At 41.8% G+C, this 24,634-nt stretch overlaps 1 protein-coding gene across 4 annotated transcripts in view; it reads left to right on the top strand.

Moving 5' to 3' along the window:
• Positions 1-24,634, top strand: part of LOC141014062 (leucine-rich repeat and fibronectin type III domain-containing protein 1-like protein) — a 303,976-nt gene that overhangs the window by 173,416 nt on the left and 105,926 nt on the right. For all 4 annotated transcript variants that reach the window (XM_073487775.1, XM_073487773.1, XM_073487774.1 and 1 more), the window contains one exon: positions 20,199-20,292. The gene's annotated coding sequence lies outside the window, so the exon portion shown is untranslated. The remainder of the gene's footprint in view (positions 1-20,198; positions 20,293-24,634) is intronic.

Below are 24,634 nucleotides of genomic sequence, written 5' to 3'. Positions count from 1 at the left end.
AACTAATGTTACAGCCTCACAAAACACAACTCTTTTATAAAGACTAATGGTGACATTCAGATGACAAAAGTCCCATTCATAGTGATCCATTAGTGTGAGGGTGGTGTGGATGTCTGTGTACTTTCTGTTGTAGCTGTTACAAATCTCAAACATAGATTGTTGTGTTGACAGCTCGTGGCAGCAGGGTGATGCAGTGAAGAGCCTCCTTCAGCAGGATGATTTGGTGCAGCCCGCCCTGCTGATTCATCCTGCACTCTAAATCCCAACCAGAGGTTTTATTCTCTGGGTGATCCTGACCGCTGACCTCACTGAGGAATGAGGAGAATAAAAACAGAAAATACTCTCTGAGGATCTGTGAAGCATTATATTACCATTTCAGTTTTTAACATTGAGTGATTGTAGAAGAATTTAGATCCAAAAGTTCAGATCCGAGAAAATAAACTTATGTTTTCATGAATCATTTTACAAGATGAGGGTTGCAACTTTACTGAAATTTGATGGCAATCTCCGTCTCTTATTACATCACCACAATTTTTCTAAGGGGTGATGTTTTATTTTTTAAATAACTGTAACAACTTTAACCTGTACACTGTCCCAGTTTTAAATAAACCACTAAATGAATTGTAATAATGGTATATAACTGGATTGAAATGCTCCCCATTGAACTACACTTATTGGCTGGTTTCAAGTCATTGCTTTCTAACTCTAATTCTGATTTCTAAAACGTTGTTATATTGGCTCGGATTTGTGTTCTAACAGCAGCTTCAGAGGGGTTTTTTTTTATGTTAACTGATGATTAGTCTTGTGTTAATCAATATCACTGCTGGTGGGTTGTTTTCTTAATTAGTGCTCTCTCACTCGCCAACATAAGTCAAGAGTGTAAATGTTAATATGTAATGACTGAATCGATCTGTGGCACAGCAGTGGCTGGTCAACCGGCACCTTCTCTGCACATGTGTGAGACTGGTTTTCAATATTCTGACTCACCTTTCTGACACCTGTACACTGTCTGTTTCAGCTGATGAACCAGTAACTATAATATCTCCTGAATTCCTGAACAAACTGTGATTTTCAGATTGTTGATTGAGGAGAAACTTTGCAAAATGGCCAAAACAAATTCTAGTAAAGTCTTCTTGTAAATTCTGATTTAAAATGCAATTTATTTCCTGTTTGAACAGGCTGTTAACTGCTGAGGGTAAACATGTCGAATTTTTACAAATACAGTAAACAGTAACCAATATAGGCGACCTCTTTGACGACTGAGAAACTTTATAAACTTTAAAACCCTTTCTTTCTTTGTTCATCCATCGGTCTTAGTGATGTTTATTTGCATGTGGAGCGGGATGTGAGATCTGATCACAAGTAAAGAAAATTACAGCTCTATGAAGCTGTGATATTCAATTTAAAGAAAGCCTAATTGTAGAGTGGCTGTGTTGTGTTTATCCATCAAAGAGTTGTAGAAACATTTCACCGGATTAGTGAAAACTTGGACCTGCTGGAGATGCCAAAGTCAGGAGTCAGTTTATGAAGATTTTATGAAACATTAGAATAATTACGCTATAGTCTTCAGGCTGCAAAACAACATCAGCTGCAAACAATATGAACCCTCCCAGCTTTAACTGAGGCGATTATAGTCCACACTTCCCTCTGCGGAGCTGCAGAACACAAAACAAAGAGGAACAGAAGAAGAGCACAACATGTAGCGGCAGAGAGTAGGTGGTGGATTAGAAAGGATGAAGACAAAGATTTATTTTTCTACAAAAAAAACCCAACCTGCTCTGTCCTTGTATCTCACCGTCATTATCTCTCTCTCTCTCTTTGCTCTCCCCCCTCCCCCCTCCACCTCCCTCCATCTTTATCTCCTCCCATTATTCTCTCCCATCACACCTCTCCTTGTCAGCATGTTGTTTTCTATTTCTGAAATGAATGCCCTCAGTTTTCATCCTCTGCTTCTCACCACTATCTAATACATGAATACAACAGTAAATGAAAATGTTTTCCTTTGCCTGTTTAGCTGTCCTCTTTCTACCACCCACATTCATCATGTCTCTCTTTTTCTATTTCTTGCTTTCCATTTTCCTTCGTCTGACCAGGTCTCTGCTTGAATATATGCAAGTCTTTTAGTATATTTGCTCGCACTGCGGGTGTTTGGTGTTTCAGTCTTCTTATTGTTGCTGGTTTGTGTTTTTCGTCAGAGGAATATCACAGGTTTTTCTGCTACTTTTTCTTTAAATATGGGATTAAATTTCATGAGATGCTTTATTAAAGGATATCTGTCGCTCTGTAATATTTCATTGACCATTGTTATCACCTCCAGCAGGTGAACAGATTTGTTTTCCCGGCGACTGCCAATGCCAGTGCTGCATTATTGACACGACTACATCTAATCTAACACTGCCAGACTCCCTCTCCTTGCCCAGGGGATTGTGGGTATTTGATTTGGGATCTGTCTCCATCTGGGCTCCAGCGGGAAAGAGAATTGCAAAGAAATAACGCCACGCTGTTTCCAGTACCTTCGGCATGCTGGGAAGTTCAGGCTTCACTCCGGCTTTTTGAGAGATGCAGGTGGGGAGGGAACCGGCGAGGTGGATTCAGTTTGTTGATAACGGCTTCAAGACCAACCAGGATAAAAAAAACTGCTAAAAATACATCATCCATGATGGGAAAAGACAGAGATTATGGTGGAGGCAAAGGTGTTTTAGAAATACTTACTGATTTACTGTAAAACTGTGGTCTGAGGCAGTCTGAAACTTTGTGAGCTAAACTTGACTCAGTTAATTCACCTGAACAAATCATATGTGAGGAAGGAAGCTGCAGGGCTCGACCTCAAATCTATTTTCATACCAACAACAATGTGTCTGCATCTAAAATCCTATATTTCCTATATCTAGTGTGACATTGTGAGCCTTCACTCAGACTATACTGAGACTTATTGTGCCCACTTACTTCAATCTGAGGGATAATTCTGCTCAAAGTTTTGAAACTACGGCGCTCATAATTTTGTGGCTGAAGGGATGTGAACAGGAAGTATAATCTACTGCTTCTTAAAACGTGTTAATAAGCAGGCAAAAAAGAACAATTTGTTTTTACGCTGTAGTAAAGACTGATACAAGTTTGTCATCTTTTGCTAAATAAATAAACGTTTTTATTGCATTTAAAAGTAAATAGAAGCTTTTAATATACAGTCTCTGACTTGACTCGCCCTGCAAACACTTGAAAAGCAGTTCTTCAATCAGCTGTCCTCATCTGACCGGAGAAATGATGTTGAATGTCTGACATTGATCGACTTTGCTGACTTCTTGCCTGATGAATAATCGCAGACAGGTCAGGGTGACGGGTGGTTTATGTCTTACAGCACACCAAACATTGAATTGTCAGAAACAAATGAAAAAAATTTTGAAATATCTGAGTCACTCAACCCCTTCAGGAGTATTTCGCTACCAAACGGCCTGACGGCACGATGAGAGTAAAGGGAAGCAGAGACAGCAGAGAGAAGAGGAATGATAAGAGAGGAGGAGAGACAAAAACCGGTCAGAGAGCAGAGATGAAAGAGGAGAAACAACAGAAGAAGAGACGAGAGGAGAGGAAGGAGGGTGAGAGGTGGATTAAAAGAGAGAAAATCTGCATGAAAGTCAGAGAGGTGGAGGAGAGGACGAAGGTAAAGACACCGATCGATAAACTGAGAGAGTCTGATATTGGAAACTTCTCCAGTGATCTGTGGAGAGTGGGAGGAGGACACACACACACACACACACACACAGGATCATAACACACACTCTCAAACAATAGATAAGTGTGTTTTCACGTGCACGCACAAACGCTCCGAGGAATATCTCTGAATAATCTCTCAAACACACACACACACACACACACACACACACAGGGTGATTTCCTAACAAGCCTCCTGCCTCCATGTTTCCACCTCTCGTCAGCACAGAGATGAGTCTGATCCTGATTATCCACCTCCTGCCTTTCTCCCTCCCTCCCTCCCTCCCTCCCTCCGCCACAAGGAGCGCTTATTCCTCCTCCTGCTTCATCGTGCCAAGAAAAATCCCAAACAGTCGTCTCCGTGTGGTGGAGGAGGAGGAGGAGGAAGAGGAGGAGAGGCTCGAGAGTCTACTGAGAACATGAAACCCCGGTTCTCATTTGAGCTTTTGGACATCATTCGGCCATTTATTGCAAAAATATTTTCCTGATCTTGGGACTCATTAAAACAGAATCCAGCAGGGCAGCAACATGAGCAGTCAGGCAGGCTGCAAACAAGCACCACCAGTACCAGCACACAAATTCAACCAAATGATTTGGCAAAGGAGACAAAAGTGCTTATTAAAATTATACCCCAGACTGGCGGTCGTAAATTTAGATTATCGCAGCTGCAGCGCTTCCTTTTTCAATTTTGACCTGCTTGTATTGCCTCAGTTGTGTGTGCACACATCTTTGTTTCACTTCCAAATGTCTTGATTTAGACATTTGTGTTGTAACAAACCATTTGTATCCTTCAGGTTACTTCTTATGTCTCCCTGAACAGTGTAACACACTGGCCATGACAGAGTAGTCAGGGCGTGGTAGCTGATTAAACGCAGCATTCACCGCTCGCATGTTTAACCTTTTCATTACCACTTATTATATTAGATACAGTTTTTTGGACAGAGCAGTTGTTGGCAGTGCGAGCAGATGTGAATGCTGTGCAGTAATCTGGCAACATTAGCCGCTATTAGCATAACACAACACAAATCTCTGACTTGTTGTATTGTGGGTAACGTAGGCGACAGGTTTAGACAAGGAAGAAGAACGTTAAGCTGTTTACAGGAGTAACAAGTCCGAGATTCACAATGTGTCACAGTCAGCAGGTCGTTTGTGAAATTCTGTCATTGTCTCGGCTCAGAGTCTCATGTGATGTTACTTCCTGGAGAAAAGTGGACAACACACATACACATGGTTTAAAAATCTCCCTCATTTAAAACCCCATGTTCCTCTTCAGTTATAATCAAACCATGTATTCTAGCAGTGGGAAACCAATGCCTCTTCCTGTTTTTGATGCACAATGGCAGACAAACTTCCTTTGTGCCGTAATTCAACCTTCATCCTTCGCAGACCGATCAGCCTGGTGAAAGTGAAGTTTATAGGGTTGTTTTTCTACAGCCATTACTCTGTACAGTCAGTATTTACTTCAGAATCGTAAGTTAAATTAAAGAAAAGTTGTCTATTCACATTCACAAAAAGCACGATATGTCTCCGGATGTAATTAATTGAAGGAATAGAAAGGGAAGCGTAAAGACAATCCTATCAGGATTTTAGATGAGTTTCTGAATTTGCTCTCAGGGAGTAAAAACCTCCGTCACCTGGACGACTCTGACAGGCTGATATTAAATTAAACTTCATTGTCAGTCTGATATATTGGCCTAGCCCCGCTCTCATTATCTCCCAGTGTAAATTTGACACCTTGGATTCTCTCATCATATCCTGTCTGCCATATCATGCACCTTTAATATACACTTATCTTGAATTGTTAAAAGACAATCCCTTCAACCTCTGTGCCTGCAAGCTCTATTACAGCACTTCAGGTTTTCTGATATTACTGTAATATTTCAGAGGAACTCTCTCCCGCAGTATCGGCTGCCTGGGATACAGTACTGTACTCTGATCCAAGAAACTGAATGTCATTTCATTTTATGTCACTTCATTTTTGTGCGTTGCCCTCGCTGGGAATTCACTCTGAATTAAATGTCAGACAAAATGTCAGTGTTGTGTTGTGGATAACTGTTCTGACCCTTTGTAAAAGTCACACAGAGATGTCTGGTAAATCACTATTTTAATCAGGCGAATGGAAATCATATAGACAGATGTTGTTATGTTATTATAAGTCGAGCCCAACTTTACTTATACTGACCTGTTTGAGAACTGCGCGCCTTGAAACTCTGTAACGACACCTCAGAGAGAAGTTTGATAAACTTACTTAAACTTATTTAAACGACGTTGACAGGTTGAATTTGACACCTCACGTTCACTTTTTCTGTATTTGAAAGCATCATCATAAAATTAAATATGTGTCAGTATCACAGCAAACATATAATATTATGCAAAGTAACATCAGAACTTTGACCCGCGGACGATGTTGATGGTCACCTCTGATTTTCGTTGGCTGTGATGTTTTTGCCGGTGACTCATCAATGATCCTCTGCAGTCCTCCACCCATAAGAGTCAATTACCGATCTATTACTCTTACTGATTTTATTATTCAACCCTCTTGTAGTATTGATCAGGATCCATGCTAATACATCTTCAGTGCTAATCTACTGCACTCCCCCTCAGAGGTTTTACAATGCAGTTTGTGTCATTCCTCATGTTCATGACTTAGTGATTGATGTGGCTGCAGATCCCAATCTATTTTCCCAAATCAATTGATCACCCTCATTGATTGATGACTCAGGAGGATTTGTGTGACCTCAGCCAGACACCCACACACTGATCACCACTTAACACTAATACTGAATAGGATACAATAATCACATTATTGCTGCTTAATATATTCCCAGCAGATTATTATGACTGAAAGCTAGAAGCTTCTACAGCACACAAACAATAACAGCACCATGTTTGTTATCTGATGCCTGTTTCCTACAGATTGAATATTAGAAAAAGAACAACAATAAATAATTTCTCTCAATCATCACTTATGATCGGTAGAAGTGTGTTGTCTGTATCAGCAGAGACGCTTCCTTCTGCCTGTATTTTCCTATTTATTTCGTATTTTGCTGTGTTCGGGATGTTTCTGGACATCAACCTTCGGGCAGCGGATATGTAGCTCTCGAGCCAATAACAGCATGCCTGGTGTTACACTGGAACGCTTTAAAAGCATAACAAACAAGGCTCTCTCCTCTGTTACAAAGAGCTGCAGGTGTGTGTGTCTGTTTGACCGAGGGCGGGGCATAGCTACACACACAGAGCAGGATGAAGCTGCACTGTGGCAGCGTTCACACTAAATGTTGTTTGTTGTGCAGAGTTGTGGGCGTGTTTATTTTATTTCTTTGACTGCTTTGTTGCTTCACAATTAAAGACCCTTCTTAAACCCGGTGTGTGATTTTGGATGGCGTACCGGCGTTCTGCGAGCAAAAAGAGGCGGGGCATGTGACAAAACAGCGTCATTGTTTAGTTTGACGCTTTACATGCTACATGTAAGGAAGCACAAAAATGGCATAACATGACAATAACTATCATTGAGTGTTCCTCTTATATGGTGGTTGATCTCGATCTCTGCTCAGAGGGTAAGGAGCTCGCTGTTATTCTTTTTTGAGTTCGCTGCTAACTGCTTTTATCTGCTTTAGTGTTCGTTATCAACAAGTCCCTGAACTAACACTAGAGCCATACTGAAGCCTAATGATGCAGGTGTACCATAATGCTTTTTGGCCTTGAGACTGAGGTGTTTTGCAGTAAGAGATGTCTTCTGTATATGCCTGTTGATCGGTTGTGTGTGGGCAAGCTACACATACTTAAAAGTCAACAGCAAAACACATTGCTAACACACAAACAAACTTAAAAAGCACCTCAGACTCACTCGGAGAACATTACGCGCCGCACTAATGTTCTCTGAGCTCAAACAGCCAGGCTCCCCCTCTCATTTAGTTGCAGTCAGCTTGTATCAGCCTGCTCTGATTGGACGGCAGAGGAAAAAGTCACGGTGGCTGCCTTTAGAAAATCATCATCAGCATTTTTTTTCTCTCTCTTTTAAAAGTCAATTAGCTTGTAGAATTGTTAAAGTGGCTGTTGAGTTTGGAAGGTCACTGGTTTCATTAATGAGACGAAGTGAAATTAAGTTTGTTGTCCTGCTTTAAAAAAAAACAGGCTGCTTCAAACTGCACTGAGAAAAAAAACAACCGACCGACAGACAGACAGACAGACAGAACAATCTGCCACGGCTGCATCAAATACAATATTCAGACACCATATTACAGACTGTTTTTAATTGGAGCGCGCTGCAGCTGAATTAGACGCGACCATTGTTTACATCTGACAGTGGACACACAACAGCTGAGGACAAACACAGCAGTGGTTATCATGATTATTATTATTATTATTATTATTTTAGATGATGTCCTGTCCCCCTGCCAATGGAAATGTCTCATTTTCATGATAATGCCTGGCTGTTCTGTCTCGCTGCTGTTTCTCTCAGACTGTCTGGCCTCTCGGTTTATTACTGCGCCCTCGTTTCTGTAGAGGAAACACAAATCTACAAGATTCACATGATACTCGTGACTTCTCTGTGACTGTGACTCAAACAGAAGTCTTTTTAATTTATTGTAGTAAACAGGAATTAATCTCATCAGAATCTCAAGGTTAGGATCAGAAAAGAGCAAATTAATCACTGAAACAAAATTCAAATCTTTTTTTTCTGATCTTGATCTTTTTATAGTTGAGTTTGTTAAATTACAACAGACAACAGAAGTGTTTCAAAAAGATTATAGCAATGAAGTGATCGAAATCAAGAATTACATTTAATTATCAGAGCAAACAAAAAACTAAATCACAAAAACACAGGTAACGTTTTGTGCTTCACATGAGCCTTCGAGAAAAAACATCACATGGACAAAAATACTGAAAATTTGTTGAATGGTTTTGTATCTATGCAAGACCTTTAGCTAACCATGGTAACATTTACACGCGTCTACGATTATGGGTATTTAACGTGATCAATAAGAGCGACGAGGATCAACACAGAGCCGTGTCTTGTGTTGTGGGTTGTATCCCACCAGAGATCATATATAAGTACGAGGCTGTGTGACTTACTGTAAGTCATAAAACTCAGATTTGAATCGCTAGTTGAAATTGTTCTATTGTGTCTTTTGGGGCCAAAAAAACTCAAATTATTCTGAAGCTTCACACAGTTCATTAGGTGATGATGTAACAGACAGGACATACTGTACATATACATACAGTATATATATTTTTACAGTCTGTGATCTCTGATGAAACTGCAGCCAGTTTTGTCCTACGAGGCAGAAAGAAGAACTTCATCACCTTCATTGTGAACTTTTCTACTTCCTCCTCAGTGTCACGTCAGTTTTTTACATTCAGATTTCCTCTGAAGAAACTAAACTCCCTTCTTCTGCATGTTTGAGTTTAATCTGACCTCTTTATCTTTTAGCTGTGAGGTTTAATGATGCTATAGCTGAATACAGCGGAGCTCGATCTGGTTGAAGATGTCAGCTAAACGTCCAGAGTGCTAAATGGGATCATATGAGGTCTTATTCCTGACAAATGAAACTGTAATGACGCTGTAGTTTAACTTCACATGTCTCTAATAACAGAGTTATATCTTTCCTCCCTCCTCTTTGTCTCTCTCATCTATCTCAGGACTATTCTTCTTCTGTCGGTCGGAGTTTAACACTTTGATTTAGAGCCACATATACCAGAGCAGACCACTCTCTCTCTCTCTCTCTCTCCTCCCTGTCTCTCTACCTCTCTCTACCTCTCTCTCTGTTGACCGCCCATGTTGTAGAGCTGCAGCAGGTCTGTGATGGATTTCCACGGCTGCCTTTATAGAGATGAACACAGGCTGACAGCGATGACCTGAGATTTATAGTTTGCTCTCTTTTCTCTCTGTAGTAAAACACGAGGATAATAGAAAGCAGATTTATGTGTGGACATCTTTCTTTTTCACTCTCTTTTCCAGTCTTTGTCCTTGTCATGTATGTGTCCATAGCTTAAGGCTGTGGATTAGTCCATACATCCCATCATCTCTGGGCTTTTTCCTCATCTCTTTATCCAAGGTGTTGTCTCAGGCGTTCGTATTGAATTTTAACAAAGCCGGGACGATAAGAGCATAACAAACTGAGACAATCGAATGGTCCAGAGGCTTTTTCAAAACACTGCATGACATTTGTAATGTCATATTTATAGCATTAAATCTTTGAATAAACAAATAAAATAGTTTGGGTTAAAGGCACAAACTGCAGCCTTCATATGCACTTATATAATATATATATAAACTATGCAGTTTTAACGCCATCATAGCATTTACAGTAACTAATATAACATGATGGTAGTATCAAGCTTTACACTGTTGTATGGACTTATTATCTTATGCTGTATATTCATGTGGTAAATGGACCATAGTGAGGTGTGCTCATCTGAATCGTCTGGAGGCTCCTCTGGTGTAGTGGTATAAATAGCGGCGACAAAAGTCTGCATCAGGAGGTGGATGGAGGTGGATGGGTGTGTCCAACACCCGCCTTCCCACATGAGACCAGAGGCTGAAAGCAAAAGTCAAAGATGACTTGTGTCAAACTTACATCATGTAACACGTAAGTAGCCAAATGTAATTCACATGTTGCATAACTGAACTTACGTACTTATTTTAACTCAACCCTGTGATCTGTTCTTAAACCTAACTGAACTGCGACCGTTTCCTAACACTATTGGTCTAAAACTCAGAGCAGACTTGACCGGATGTTGCATATTATAGCTAACCTGATCGCAGTGCCCTCCAAATTTAATGAGTATTTAACGAGTTGGCAATGAGAACCTGTTGAAACTACGCCAAGGGGCTTCTGACTGAGGATTGGACCTTTTAACTTTTAAATGCTTTAATTTAAAAGTCTAAAAGTCGGGCGAGGAGATAAGGAAGTTAGCAGCGTGCACACACGTCATATCAAACTACTAAACTACTGGACTGAACTGCTGACATGTTTGAGAAGACTACCTCTCCAAGTTAATTAATTTTAATCATCGTAAAAAAAAATCTGCTGATATGTTGATGAGCTAATCATGCAAATGAGTAATTTAGTAGTCCGCTATCACGATGCCACTGTGAAACATATGGACGAAAAGGTCTAACTTTGAAGGTTAATGCAGCCTATGGATTATGTAAATCAACCACCTCTAGCATTTTTTTATTCTTTATTAGATTCATATCGTCTTAAAGAAGGAGGAAGAGAAAGTGAATTTAACAAGAGTGAGAAAGAAAGAAAGAAAGAAAGAAAGAAAGAAAGAAAGAAAGAAAGAAAGAAAGAAAGAAAGAAAGGAGTGAATGTTGAAATAGAACTGAGTCAATGATGTGGAGTTAAAGGGGAAAAGTGACAAAAACAGACAGAGGCACAGAGATAGAGGAAAAACATGGAGAAGGAAAGAAATGTGATGTGACAAAGACGATAAAAAGACGACAGCAAGGCAGAAAGAGGAAAAACAGAGAGGATAGAGGAGGCTGAACTGAGGCAGAGGACCACTTTGATTCTCAGGCTGTAAACTGAGGAGGGGCTCAGTCCATCAGCTCAGGGACGCCAACGCACTCGACCAAATCATCCGGCTCATCAGTCATTCAAAACACCATCAGTCAGCCAAGAAATCGCCCATCAGCCAGACACATTCAGCCACAGCTCTCCTCACACTCACACCAAATAGACTCGTCTGACTGACTGACTGACACATCTCACTGGCTCTCTTCTGATTGGTGGAGGAGCAGCCCGTCGGCCAAATGACTTTGAGTCATCGCGGGTGAAATTTTGAGTTTTCAGGGAAAAAGTGTGATGAAGTGCTCACATTTGGAGTGACTTCGATTCAACTGACACATCGCTAACCGTCACTCACATCTCAGGACAGGCTGCAGGTAGAGTCAGTTAGTCCCGTTCAGGCTCAGGCTGATAAGGAAGATATACACGAATAATATTCTTCACCCTGCTGCTGTAAAGGACAAATATTTGGAGAAGCTACAGAGGGAGCGCCTTTCAGCTGTTAAACTGCAGAATATATTCAAGATCCATTCGGCGTTTAGATTAAACACATAAATAACCTCAGAGGCTCGGTTGGTGGAGGGAATATGTAAGATATGGCCAGAATCTTAGCATTTTCAACACAATGTGAAGAAACTACAGTGTTGAGGTTCTGTCAAAGACATCTATGAACTGTGTTGCAGAGATGTCCCTGACCCCTGTCTCCTAATACCACTCTGTAATGCAAGAGGCAATAGTCTCTGTTTCACAAGCTCTTATTGCAATAAATTCATAAAATAAACTCACAAAATGTCAAGAAAGGACATATTTTATACCTATTTACAAAAAATCCAGCTGTACGCGATCTGAATTCAAGTTTCTCTCTTTTACTGAACTAAGACGAGCTTAATCGCCTCGTTAACTCATCGTAGAACACACTTCATACCAACTCAACTTAAGAAACAGTGTTGGTTTGTCTTTCTACAATCTCCTCTGGTTTGGTCCAAATAAATCTACACGCTGATGATGTCCAACTCTTTCTCTCTGTCCTCTCCTGTCCATGCCTGCAGTATCTTCTCATCTCAGGAGTCATAGTCCTGGTCAGAGCTGCTGTAAATAACCTCCGTACTGTAACCCCTGTCTTCAAACTGACTTCTGTCATCGTGGATGCAGCATTTGTTGACCCACATGTGCCTGAAAGTCACATCATTAAATCTTCACGTAGTCGTTCCTTCCCCCTCCCGATCAGCTGCCGTCACTGTTCTCACGGCCATTGAGACAATAATAGAGTTCTTCAGATTTAAACTTTCTCTCTGTCTGACATCAAAGCAGATGGATGTATATTCATTATTCTATTTTTACAGTATGATTACTGGTAAACATCATTACAGGATCATCAAACAGAATTAAAGGAGCCTCTCGGTGTTTGTGGCCTTCAACAGCTCCAAGTATTTTTATCCGTCTTTAGTGTGTGTGTGTGTGTTTGTGTGTGTGCCCTAATGTATTGCTTTTCAGTTTAATTAAGAGATAATCATCATAACTACATCATCAGTGACCATCAGGTGATATTAAAATCATCACTTTAGCCAGTTATCTGTGTATCTTTGTGTGTTTGCAGCAGCTCTACACAGTGTGTAGTGTGTTTATTTAGCTGCCTCCTTTATGAGCCTCATTAAAGTAGAAACCGCTGCCTGTCCCTCCTATAGATTTCTTATAGAGGCAGTTTGTTTCACGCCAAAATGGAGCAGCATAAAACCTTTAACCCCAGTTGTGTTCGAGCTTTTCTCTACCTGCGTAAAATAAAAAGGATGAGAGAAATAACTCAACTCGAGTCACAAATTTAAGGCCTTCAGCTCAGATGGCTCCAAAGGACTCGACTTTTAGATATTGCGAAGTTACGTTTTGTTGTTTGAAACATTGCTGGATGATTTCTAGTGCAATGCTCGCAAACCTGTCACCCTATCAAGTCTTGGCGGACCAGCAAAAGTCAATGCACAAAAGGGGCTAGTCCAAAAATAATACATTTGCATTCAAGGATTATGTTGTCAATGACAGCTGTATGCAGTCTACCACCACTTCGTTTGTCGCTCCAAAACCCACAAAGAAAGCTACGTGAATGTGTCTTTCTAGCTAACTTATTGTCTTTCTAGCTAACCCGATGGCTAACTTATTGGCAAACAGTAGCTCGATAGTTAGAGGCGTGTTAATGATTGCTACAACATGTCAAATATCAATTAGATTTATAGGGTGTAAGCAGGCTGCAAAAAATAAAATTGAACTTTTCATGACCACTGTCTGTTTAAAGGAGACCGACTGTACCTTGCACCAACAGAAGAACATTTGTATAATTTATGCCGAGCAACGAGTTCGGCACGTGAGAATTAATTCAGAACAGCTGCTCTGTTGTTGACTGTAGACTGTACGAGAAAACTGATGATGTTCTCGCAGTAACCCAAAATAAAATTATGAACATGACAATGAGCATAATATGTCTCCTTTGAAGGTGAAACTGGGGGAGATCATCAGAATTTCGTACGACTTGATTGGTGACTTGTTTGAGCAATGACTTCCTGTCTCTTGCCCACCTCTGCTGTACGCACCCTGCAAACAAAACTTGTTTATATGTCGGCTAAATACTTAACTAAAAACTGTCTGAAATGTCCGATCAGTGATGGAACTGAACCTAAGAATCGAAACGTTTCAGGTGGGACTAAATTTTTCACGCTGATTCAGTTAGAAACAGAACTTCCTTTATTTATTTTTTAACTGTGACTTCACAAATTTACCTGCCCGACACAAATGGAACTTGCTGACATAATCTTTCAATTTTTAGGTACAACATGAAATAACCCAAGCGTGACAGTGTATTTCCACTTACACAGCATTTTCTCATATTTATTTATTTATTGTGCAGAAACCCTCGGGATGACTGAGTCCGTCTAATTCGGGCAACATGAAGTTCTGCATTGCTCCGCAAAAAAGTCATTGCTTCAGTTCCGGTCCTGTAGAGACGAAGGTGAATTAACTTACTTTTTAAATGTTTTGTTTTTAATAAGAGTAAAATACAAAACATATAAAAAAGAGATATCTCATTATAAAGTTACATAAAGGGCACTGAGGCACAGTCAGCTCTGAGCGCAGCAGTGAAAATGAAAACGTAATCTAACAGGAATCACAGAAAACACAAACTGATGCCCGTCGATATCCCCGAGCCGTGAAACATCCTCGCTGTTTAATAGACAGCTTTAAACTTCAATCCATGTACAAATCAAATGGAAAAATATGTGTGAGATTTTTATCCAAGAACGTTCAGCAAGTTTAGCTCCAGGCGGGGTGGGGTGGGGGGGAGTGGTGGAAGTCTGTGCCCAGCCGGGGGATGTTCTGGTGGGGCTTAACACGGGTGGGTAGCCCCCGGAGGTGGAGCTGAAGGGGAGGGAGAGCTGAGAGAGGGAGAGAGAGCTGAGGGACCCACAGGGGAGAGAGACTCAGCTCTGACCATCTGCCAGCCTGCAGCCTCTGCCAGCACATACACGTGCACACACACACACACACACACACACGCATGTACACAGACAAACCTGCGTGCATCCTTTTGCACATATACATACTCACAAAACAACACGAGATGATGCATCACAGTAATATGCTCATCAGACGTGTTTTCAGGATTGTTTAGCGTGTGTGTGTGTGTGTGTGTGTGTGTTTGTGTTTGTGTGTGTGTGTTTGTGTGTGTGTTGACAGGATAGAAGCTGGCTCCGACCCTTCTGTCAGCTCCCTGCTGAATTTCTGCCTCTCTCTCAGGATAAAACGACCCTCCACTCATTCACATCTCCATCCATCCCTCCTCCTCCTCCTCCTCCTCCTCCTCTGTACATCTACACCATCAGTTCATCCATCTTCCCCTCCAACACTTCCTTCACACATGTCCTGTAGCTAAAAGATGCATGAATGGAGTTGAGCGTGTTTATGCAGAGAAGACGAGCCATAATGGACTCCTCGTTACTCTTACTACTACACCAATAGCAAGATGGTTGTGGCCCAGACACCCTCATCCGGCCCACATACCACGTGGAATGATGCCACTTGGGCGGTCCGGTCCTGTTTGCCAGATCTGAGCCACAAGCGGGCCATATCATGGCCACACGTCAGCCAAGAGCGAGCTGAATAAACCAGAACTGACCAGACTTGGGCCAGAAACACGAGGCTGTTTCATTGATGCATTGGGAGTGAGATGGGCTGCAGCCGGTTATAATGTAACTAAAGCTACGTACATAACGTCGCATGTACATAACATAAATATCGTTCTTATTGAAACCACACACGAAGAAGGTCCGATACGCCCTGCTACAACATGTTGTTACTGGCAGTCAACATATTCAGGTTTAGTTTTGAGGATGTGTAGTTTTATTGGAAGCCGTGTTCTTTGTTTGGTAAAAATAGAAACAGATTGATGCCTAAAGACAAAAAAAACAAAGTTAACATCTCAGCAGCTCGCTAAAACAGAAAGGAAATGAAAACAGGAAATTAATTTTGTGTTTCTTAGAAAATTGTCCTCTCTGAACCTCCTCAAACCTCAGGCAGAACAAAGCTCCTTCCATCAACACTTAATCCTGGCAAATATGTGCTAATTTAAAGATATTTTACAGTGTGTACTCGGGCGTATCGTCACACGTAAATGTGCCACACCGAGCGTGTTTCTGCCGTGTGTGTGTTCCTGCGTTAATCAGACGAGAACAGAGCAGATTAGTGACTTAATCAGGCTGATAGACGATGATTATTAATAGAATCAGAGAGAGTTGTCGTCTCACTGAGAGAGATCTTTATTCAGAAGTTTCTCTCCTTTCTTTTTTTTAGCTCGTCGTTCCATCTGTGTTCACATCAGGTGTTTGTTTAATCACACAGCGAGAGAGACTCTACATCCGTTCATCCGTCCGTCCTTCGATCCATCACATTATTTTCTTCTTGTCTATTTCACTTTTTCTTATTTTCTCCTCCCTTCCATCAGCTGACCTCCTTCTTTTCTTCTCCTTCACCCTTTGCCATCCCCTCCACCCGTCTCCCTCTCCTCCATCTCTGCATTTGACAGGTGACAGACTTTTTATTTTTTGTGTGCACTCACCTCTTGTGCATGTTTTATTCATAACTTTGGGGATCTCACCACTGTTTGTGTATCCTCCTGCAACAAACACAGAAATACTAAAAAAAAATAAGAAAGAATCTCCTGACTCTCTGATATGAAGTCCGACCTTGTGGAGGAAGATTTTGACCTCAACAAAAAAATCTTCTTGTGTGATATCTCGTCTAAAATCACAAACCTGACTGCAGTTTGTTAAACTGCTCACTAAACAGCAGGGTGGGACACCACAGGTCGACTGGTGGTGAGAGTTTGGCTGTACAAAAATCCTAAAAAATTCAGAAACGTGATGTGAGTATTTGTTTGTATGACTCTGTGTAAAACATTTTGGAGGATGTAACTAACTGTATTTCTGCAGGTGTAAAATCAAAACTTGTTTTCTACCTCAAAACTCAGATTCAAATGAGCTGTAATCTCTCGTACACATGAGTAAATTTAACCCACATCAGATCTGAGAGGAATCAGAGAGTCAGTGTCAACCTCTCACTGAGTCCCTCTGCACAGCTCCTTCCTCCTCCTCCTCCTCCTCCTCCTCCTCTTCCCCCTTCTGTCCTCTGGAGGATTACTGCTGATGGCTGAAGGGCATGGATGGACAGATCAAGAAGAAAAGGAAAGAAACAGAGTGGAAAAGAGGGGAAGTATGTTTTAATATGACAGAGAGAGAAGGCTTACCGGTCAAAACCCACAGCTAGGCTTTAAAATAAAACCTGCTCTAAACGAGGAGGGCGAGCAGGTGACACGTCTTCAGCAAGGAAGGACTCTCTCTCAGGGACGCACACACAGCGCTGTGTTTGGTGGGTAGATTTCAGGGTTTGTATAATGAGGGCCTGAGACGTTGTTAAGCTTGTTAAACATGTTTAAAATAGCAGGAGAAAGGACACAGACTTTAGGTTAGTTTTAAGAACTTTGTAAATACCTTTTTTTTTGTCAGAGAAGACGATGTCAAAGTAGAAAACACATCCAGCTGCAGCTCGAATGTGACGGACGAACATGAAGGAAGTCGAACCCCTAAGTGTGGATCATGCAGGGTTTCGTGGGATGGTCGGGTCATAAAGGAGAACAAAAATGACGTCTTGATGTTCACAAATATTGTAGGGGGTTATGAGTTGGAGTCAACAGCAGGAGTCTGGGCCAAGTCTGCAGCACATACACAGACTCCTTTCACAATAAAAGCCAGAGAAACTAGTTCACACTGCCTAACTTCTTATCAGGGTAAAACTTAAATTCACTTAAAGGGCAGTTAATAAAAATACAACAAATTGTGATAATAGACGTGTTTTTAATGGGGTGCAGGTTGTAAAGGCAGCGAGGCTGCAGCTGGAGCCTAAAACCAACACAGCACCGCTAAAAATTCCCAAATACAAGAAAGTGTTTTCAAATGTTATTTTGCTCATTTCAAAGATGGAGGAAAATGTGGATGGCTCTGACTGTCTCTGCAAGATGGGATCATAGATCATTTAACGTCACTGAAAGCTGCTTCTTTCTGTATTTTTAAGAATCTGCTGGCCTTTCCCTCTCCTGCCTGATATCCCATTTGTTACAGGAAGTTGATGTCTCCCCGTGTCCTGTTCCAACAGTATAACACCTTCAGCCAGTAAGCATGGTGCTACTAAATGGTACAACAAGTCAGCACTGACGCCTCCTTTTCATTAGCCGAGGATGAAAAGGTGCAGTTATCGCTCCAATCACAAGCCGAGCACTAAACCTCCATCTCCCTCTGCAGACAAAACTCCTCCCGAAGCCCATTTACAGCCGAGTGTAGCAGAATGTCAGCAGAGCCGGCTGCAGACGGAGGAGGGTTGGACAGTCAACAAAGCCAGACTGACTCTCTCCCGTCCACTTATCTCTCGTCTCATCTTAATAAGACCAGAGCAGCAGCGGCAGCATCCTTCCTACGAGGCCGTGCTGTCCGGCTCTGAACCACAGTCTCATTAAGCAGACATATTGGCCTCCGCAGTACAAAGGGCTTCCTCTGGAGCCGACACTTCCGTCCCGACTCGCTCATTTAAAACTGAAACGTCGACATCCTCGATGTGTGCCATCATCGATATCAGTAAGCAGCACTGTGGGAGCGAGCGGGGGGGAGCTGCAGCTCTTTGTGGCCAGCTGAAGACGAGGGATGATGCTTGTTGCAGATGTCAGATAGCAGGACGCAGTGAAGTGGATCAGATTTGGTCGTTGAATGGATCTCGATCTTTCATGGACATTTGGATGTTTCCACTGTCTCTCTAATCCAATCAGATTCAGTTCAGCTCTGTGTGCAATTTAAAGACGTTGTATAGGATTAATTCATGATCTAATCTGTATTCATAAACCTGCCTCAGATATTTGCTCTACATTGCAAACAGGGATAACAATGTGAATTTTTCATTATGTATAAAATATTCAGGATTTAGGATTTATTCACTTTTTCATTTTACAACAGGGTTTTATAACGAGATGAAGTTTGTGCATCCATATAACATAAACTCTAACTCAGTGATGGGCCAACAGCAGACATTGTATGTCGCTCTTCCTGCAACCCAACTACCAGAATAAATGTTAGCTAATCACATTTCTGCAGAACCACAGATAAACTTGACATCTGTTTAGGTTGAATTTTCTGTCGCTCTCTTGTCACAACGCTGTGCTGATGCTCTGATTAGGTTCAGGCACAAAACCCACTTGGTTGGTGTCAGGAGAACATCATGGTTTGGCTGAAAATACCTGTCTTGGTGGCCACGATCACGGATGGAGAAGGTCCGACTTCCTGTGTGGAATATATGTTTTGGCACCACTAAAACGGATGGAAATATCTCCATGTGCCATTAAACAGAGCCAGCGGTGTGACTTTGGCTGTTTTGCAGCCTTGTTGGCTGTAATAATGATCCTGCGCTGTTCCATGACATCATCAAGCTACGTCTGTTTTTTCATTGTCTTAATTGAGAGACAACTTCTGGCAGAAGTTAGATACGTTATGTTTATAAGGACAGACAACAGCCCTAACAGCATGTATTGTTTTATGCAAAGTGGTTTAAACCTCACACATGCAGCAGGTGTTCAGTATATTGTTATAGTGCAGCTCAGACTGTGTTGTTGACTGACAGGGATGGCAGACAGGTGTTGGTGCTGAACAGAAAGTGTGATGGATCACAGATAAATCTGAACACTGGAGGCGTCTGGCAGCTCCTCCTTCAGGCTGCCTCATATAAACATGTCACTGAAAACACATGTGAGCATTATGTTTTATTATATTTGCATCATGTGCTCAGACATCCAGCGTTTCAGCCTCACATCTCCTACTTTTGTTCTTTTTTAACACATGGATTCTGAGCTGACATGAAATGATGAATGATCCTAACAAACGGCTCCACACTGTCGGACTCTGACCCACATTCGAGTCATTACCGTCCCCACAGGGAACCGAATGTCCCGACTGTGTTACTGCTGCACTCGATCCACGACACACTGATGTCCTGTCACAGTGTTTCTGACCGCCTACATGTCGACACTTTATATTTATTAATTAACAGTAAAGTTATATTTTCAGTAAATCATCTTACCTCAGTTAGAGCTGTCACGATATCAGATATTCACCACATGATTATCATGTGCAAACGGATTCAAGCAATCAAATCTGTCTTCAACTTTGTTCACTGTGTTTTGTCTCGACCAGAGACCAGATGATCATAACATCACGGTTATCGTGAATATTGTGAATATCGTGACACCTCTAACCTCAGTACGTCTGTCATCTTCTCACTGTGTGGTCAGAGACGCCTGCATCGTCTGACATTTTACAGGAACTTATACCGAAGAAGCTTCTGTAACAGTGTTATCCAAATCAGACTGAGAGTTTTCTTCCCTTTCTTCTGTTTCAGGCTGTCGCACATCAGATCCAGTCGCCACGTCTCAGCTGGACTCGTCCTGATCGGCTCCTGTTAATAAAGAAATACTGAAAACCTTCTGAATCAGGTAAGTTACTGCTGTTTTCTCCCAGGTTTTCATAAACATCACGATGGATGAGTGAAATGGATTTGCTGAATGAAACTGAAACAAAAACAATTTCAGCGTAACGACGAATCAGAGGCCTGAACAGACGAGTGTGATGGATGTGACGAGAGAGACGGAGGACACAAATAAGATTCTGTCTGTTGGCTCGGCCCACTTTGAGCTGCTAATATTCATAACTGGACCTGGGCCTCTCTCTCTCTCTCTCTCTCTCTCTCTCTCTCTCTCTCTCTCTCTCTCTCTCTCTCTCTCTCTCTCTCTCTCTCTCTCTCTCTCTCTCTCACACACACACACACACACACACACACACACACACACACACACACTCTGTCTCTCGCCCTCTCTCTCCTTCTTTCATCCCTCGGTTGCAATCTCAGATCCAGCAGTCGGACACCTGCGTCTCCTCTATTTGATAAATATTAAATCTACCAGAGCTAGAAATCGATCTTTTGCCAGGCCAACACACACACACACACACACACACACACATACACACACATACACACATACACACGTTCATGTACATGTTCTGAAGCGAGCACAGGTTAGCAGGTTAGAGGTGAAACTACTGGTTTTGTTTCTGTCTGACATATAAAAAATGTATGCACACACACACACACTCAGCAAACACACAAACAAGACCGACAGCTGTGTGATGCAGATGTGTGTGTGTAAGTGTGTGTTTCTGTTTGCAGAGTCATACTGACAGAGCACACAGAGAAGGTGTGACAGGCATGTTGATCGTCTGTGTCGCCCACCAGCTGTCTCTGATAGGTTGGTGTGTGTGTGTGGTGTGTGTGTGTGTGTGTGTGTGTGTGTGTGTGTGTGTGTGTGTGTGTGTGTGTGTGTGCTGTGTTTTCACATACTCTTGTATCTTTCTGGAAATAGAGGTGAACGTATACAGAAACGTAAAATATGTTCTGAGTTGCATAAAAAGGAGTAAAAATACTGAACTGTCTGTGTTTTTTCGTATGTTACAAAGTAAAATGAACAACCTATCGAGCGTACATCTTTTTAAAAACTATTATAAATGACATCACTTAAACTGGAGCGAATGATAAGCACAATCTCCTGATTCTACAACCAGGACCTCTATAAAGTTCTGATTCACTGGGCTCTCTTGCGAGCCTCCATGCAGGTGTGTGCCATCCATGAACGTGGAGTCTTCATGCCTGCCTTTGTCTCCATCTGTTTGCCGATATCAAGGACATTTCTGCTACCTCTTAAAGCAGAGCTGAGGACGCTGTGACTGTCTGCGGCAGCTGTAAAGCCCGAGCAGAACATCAGCTCGGCTGCTCGGCGGTAACAATGCTTTTATAGGCAATGAAAACTAACAGCGGATGGTGTTCTGAGAGTGTTTGGGCGGTGCCATCAGAGGCTAATAGCGTGTATGAGTTTATGAGATGTGGACAAGGTTGGGAGTGTAAAGACTTCTCGCCTCATTCGTTGCAGCTGTATCACTTTACTTAAAAGGACATTCAGTCAGGAGAACTTCAAGAAACTTTAAGATTTACAAAGTGTTTTAATGAAAGCAATGAAAATCAGGATGCTTCAGGAAACAGCCTGGAGAAGTTACCCCTTACATTATGTGATAAATAGAACAAACAGTAAAAGTTTATATATAATGGATGCATGTACGCTGAGATATATACGGTACGAACAGCATTAACAGTATGAGCAGTGGGTGCACACATCAACAAGGTTTCCTGAGCCTTCTGGTTCTGCAGCGCCTCCCAGAGGAGAGGAGGACAAACCGTCTGTGTCCAGGGCGAGAGGTGCTTGTGCTGCAGTGCCTGTGGTTCTGTCTGATCCGAGTCAGGGCCGGTACCAAACCGTACTGTTATGTAGTTGATAAGGATGCTCTTCCATTTTTAATTGACATGTCTTTGTGACAGCTCTGTGCTCATGGTCTGGTGAGGTTTAGGAAAAGCTTGGTTTTGGCCTAAAATACCTGCTTTTGTTGCCGCTATCACAGCTGGAGAAATCCATCCAGGAAGGATTTTATTTCTCCATCTCTCATCTCTTCACAACGTCACAAGATCCATTTTTTAACGCTGTGATTGCTTTTTCGGTCGGTAAACAATTTGGATGCAGAAGGACTGAGTCTGCTCCCCCGAGAGGAGCCGCGCGATTCACACAGTATCCACAAACGGCAATTTGACTGCCAATTGCTTCAATTCACAGAACGAAAATCAACCTCCTCATTGCCGACTGAATGGGTTTTCAGCTGCGTTAAAGACGCGTCCCAGAGCATCTTCCCCTTTTGTGAGCCGATCCTTCACAAACAGCTTCGAACACTCAGCCATTGTTGAGGATTTTCCTCTGAGGGGGCCAAAATTAAAAGAGCACTTTTCTTGTTGTTATTGTGGCTGTCGTGTTCGGCTTGACATTACATTTACAGAAGCAAAACATTCTCACAAACAATCGCTGGCAGAGAGAGATTGAATACTAATTTCTGTCTCGGGACAGTTTCTGTTTTGCTTTATTGTCGGATGTAATGAGAAATGTTCACCCGTCCCGCAGCGGCAGCGGCGTCAGCGTTTTTTCTGAGTTGTTCATCATGTTTGTTTTTTTTCACCTCAACAAACCAAAATGGTTTTAATAACTTTACAAATCATTTGTTGTTGACAGTAAATCAAATAACTGTGTGCAATTTTAACAATAACAAGTCGTTTATCTCAACAGTGGTGACCTCGCTAAAAAATACAAATCCAACTCTGCAGATTACTTTCCGGGTTCAGTCTCAGCACTTTCATCAACCGCCGATCGAGCTCTTATGAATCCACTTGTGCACAATCTGCCCAGCAACAAACAGCAGAGAACACAGTTAGAGGCTCGCGGGTGAAGAAAGAGGAAATTCTAGCAGCTAAAAAAAAAAAAACAGAAGTAAAAGAAAGTGAATCTTGGACTTAAATTAATCAGGTGGATCAGAGGACGATTAAGCCTGCAGGATCTGTAAGCAAACAGCTGCTAACACACTGAATAACAGCCTGACACGTCCATGTTTAGTTTCTGCACACCAGTGAGGAAAAAACACTAAAGAAACCGTTTCAATCATATATTAGTTCTCATGCGTCTCATTCTTGAGAATAAAATAAAGATTATTATGTAATGTGTCACCTACAGTTTTCTCTCACAAAGACACTGATAGCAGCATGGCTAACGCTAACAGCCTGGCATCCTCAAGCCCCAGTGGGGAGAGGAAACACATGTCAGCAGGGGAACAGACTGACACAACACCGTAGCGCTCGACTCTTGTTGTACCTCGGTTTCTATCACGCTCCCTCTTCACCTCCTCCATCATTCTTCTTCTTCTACAGTTATCCCAGTTGTTACCTGGGGACAGTGAAAAACAATGCCTCTTCCTGTTTTGGCTGTTCATTGGCAGATGCACTTCCTATGTGCCGTAATTTGACCTCCAGTTTTTGGGTAAAATGCAGCCGGTGGAAAAGTGAACGTGACATTTATCGGGAACAAATATTCAGATGGTGTCATCTGTCTACAGACATTAAACTGTGCAATCAGTACTTAACTTCAGATTGATAAGTTAAGGCAAAAAAAGTTTTTCCATTTCCTGCTGTTTTGGGGCTTTTAAGCTGTTAATGAGAACAATGATTTGACTGCTGCACGGCTGCAACCTTTCACAAGAGGTTTTTCTAATTAATGAATTAATTATGATTGGAGTTCATTTAGTCCCCAACCTTCAAGAAGAAAAAAAACAAGAAGTTGTTTCAAACTCTTGTGACTTATTATTCCATTTCTTCTTGACTTCCAGTCACATTATACAGAAACACTAAAAACTCTGAGACGTTAAAACACAGAAATAGTTGTTTCCCTCTCTGATATGCAGGTTTGACAACAACAATGGCTGCTCCAGGAATATCATGTGTGTGATACGTATATTTTGTCTCCTTTTGTTTGCTCATCATTTTGAAACTATTCTCTCCGACATCATGTAACCAACTTAAGAGAAGCCTCTTCGCACCACAAAGCTTTTTTTCGAGGGGTTTCGGTTGCTGATAGAAGTTCCCGTTTTGAACAATAGCGAAGAGCAAGCGTGCTGAACAAAAAAAGCCTCAGTCTGTGACAGATTTTAGCTCGCTGCTAATGGGAACCAACGCTCGGAGACCTAAAGTGCACAGAAAATGATCATCTCCACTTGCTTAGAACAGAAAAACCACAGGGGAGGAATAAATGAATGCAGAGAGGGAGAAAAGGGGTGAAGTGGTAGAAAAATAAAGGAGGATTTAATAAACGCAATGGAGACAATAAATTTGTGAAGTCGGTTATTAGTGCAGGTATTGTA

This window comes from Pagrus major, chromosome 2, assembly GCF_040436345.1.
Source record: "Pagrus major chromosome 2, Pma_NU_1.0".
Classification (NCBI taxonomy): domain Eukaryota; kingdom Metazoa; phylum Chordata; class Actinopteri; order Spariformes; family Sparidae; genus Pagrus; species Pagrus major.
Note: the sequence above shows the minus strand (reverse complement) of the source record. Positions and strands in the feature narration are given on the sequence as shown.